Consider the following 2500-nt stretch of genomic DNA (forward strand, 5'->3'; position numbering starts at 1 on the left):
TGCCTTACTCGACTGAGGTACGACAGGGTTAAAGTACCAATACCCAGTCGTAGCTCAGTCGATTAAGACAGTGTCTGGGATGCTCCCGGACGCAGGTTCGAATCCTCATCACGGCCCTTGTGGATTTGTTCGTGAGTTCCATTCTCTTACCTAATGAACAATATTGTTAAGAGTTAAGAATGTCTCGTTGTCGATACGCGGTATAGATTTTTTCTGTATGGTGTTGCGTATTTGGATTGCGTGTATAGCGGGTTTTTAGCGTGTTTATAGGGTAATATGAGTTAATAATCGTGGGGATTTGTAATAAACCAGTTTTAAAGAAGTCTCCCCTTATATATCCAATAAGAGAGAACGTACCAGAGAGCAAGCGGAAACTCGCTTAAAAATGTATATAAGCTTAATGTGTTAAACTGGGAGCCTCAAACGGGAACTAAACTTGGAACATGATTTAGACCCTGATCCTCCTCGGAGGCATGTAAACCTATCACTTTAGAGTCTTATCTTTTTCTAAGGTAGAGTATCTTTTGTTTCAGATGCTCTGTGTTATCGGTCTGGTGTTTATGGTGGCGCTGGCGGCGTCTCAGACGCCCGACGGAGACGAGGACGCTTCAGTCTTCGTCAAGCCCTTCCGTCCACCCAACCCATACCACCCCAGGGGTTACAGGAGCCCCCATCGTCGCTACATCAGACTGCGTACCGGACGACTGAACCGCATCATCGCCGAAGAGAACCTCCTCCTCTCTGCCTTAGGCTAACGCCACTTTTAATGACATTTCCTGAGCCTCGTGTGTGTTCTCTAGTCGATGGAAAAGAGCTTCCTTTTTCCCTTGTGCTCCGCAGCAACACCCTTCAACGCAGGAGATGAGTCGCAATAACGTGGCTGAAGTATGTTGACCAGACCACACACTAGAAGGTCAAGGGACGACGACGTTTCGGTCCGCCCTGGACCATTCTCAAGTCGATTGTGGACCATTCTCAAGTCGATTGTGGGCCATTCTCAAGTCGATTGTGGACCATTCTCAAGTCGATTGTGGACCATTCTCAAGTCGATTGTGGACCATTCTCAAGTCGATTGTGGACCATTCTCAAGTCGATTGTGGACCATTCGACAATCGAGAATGGTCCAGGACGGACCGAAACGTCGTCGTCCCTTGACCTTCTAGTGTGTGGTCTGGTCAACAACAGCCTCCAACGCTTCCTGCACCCATCGCTACAGATTACCGACATTAACATCAACGATGCCGTCGGATTTGGTACAGAATCCGCTGCGAATCTACCCGAAGGAGGCCAAGAACTGCGATCTCAGCGTATTCCACCGGCGACTGTCATCAGCTCCAGCGAACTCAGCGTTAAATTCGTGTTACCATTACTATAGCGAAGTGTTCTGTAAACATTGATCAAATATAATGTACGGTAGTCAAGGTGTCAGGCCAATCACCTACAGGGGTAGTTACCAGGGGTTTGGATCCCCTATTGGGGTCATTCACCCCCTTGTTATACTACACACATGTGGGTATATGTGCCTGATGGCTGAGTGGACAGCGCTCAGGGTTCGTAATCCTAGGGTCCAGGGATCGATCCCCAGCATAAGCGGAAACAAATAAGCAGTTTCTTTCACTATGATGCCTCTGTTCACCTAGCAGTAATATTCAGTTATAATGTGTTGCATAAATATATATTTTTTTGTAAATAAAAGCCGTAAAGTTTTTAAACCCCTAATTTGTCCTTACGGTTCCAAACAGGCCGTTGTCTCGATCGGCCACTCCGTACAAATTGCGACTGTTTCCTCTAACCAGAAACTCCTAATACCCACACTACAAGTTATAGCCCCGCTCCTGTGCCAGGTAAGTCCACTACGGGCTCACCATAGCCCGTGCTACTTGCCCCGCTCCTGTGCCAGGTAAGTCCACTACGGGCTCACCATAGCCCGTGCTACTTGCCCCGCTCCTGTGCCAGGTAAGTCCACTACGGGCTCACCATAGCCCGTGCTACTTGCCCCGCTCCTGTGCCCGGTAAGTCCACTACGGGCTCACCATAGCCCGTGCTACTTGCCCCGCTCCTGTGTCAGGTAAGTCCACTACGGGCTCGCCATAGCCCGTGCTACTTGCCCCGCTCCTGTGCCAGGTAAGTCCACTACGGGCTCACCATAGCCCGTGCTACTTGCCCCGCTCCTGTGCCAGGTAAGTCCACTACGGGCTCACCATAGCCCGTGCTACTTGCCCCGCTCCTGTGCCAGGTAAGTCCACTACGGGCTCACCATAGCCCGTGCTACTTGCCCCGCTCCTGTGCCAGGTAAGTCCACTACGGGCTCACCATAGCCCGTGCTACTTATTCCCACACTATCCTATAGCCAAACTTCCGCACCACTCCCTCACCATCCCCCCTATTGCCCAATCACTTCCTCCCCCATGCCCCAGCACTCCCCCCCCCCAATACCTACACCCCACATCCTGGGTGAGAAGGTGGTGGCTACCGTGTATCATCCGCAGTATAAGCGATC

The sequence above is a fragment of the Procambarus clarkii genome, chromosome 12 (assembly GCF_040958095.1).
Source record: "Procambarus clarkii isolate CNS0578487 chromosome 12, FALCON_Pclarkii_2.0, whole genome shotgun sequence".
Taxonomy (NCBI): Eukaryota; Metazoa; Arthropoda; class Malacostraca; order Decapoda; family Cambaridae; genus Procambarus; species Procambarus clarkii.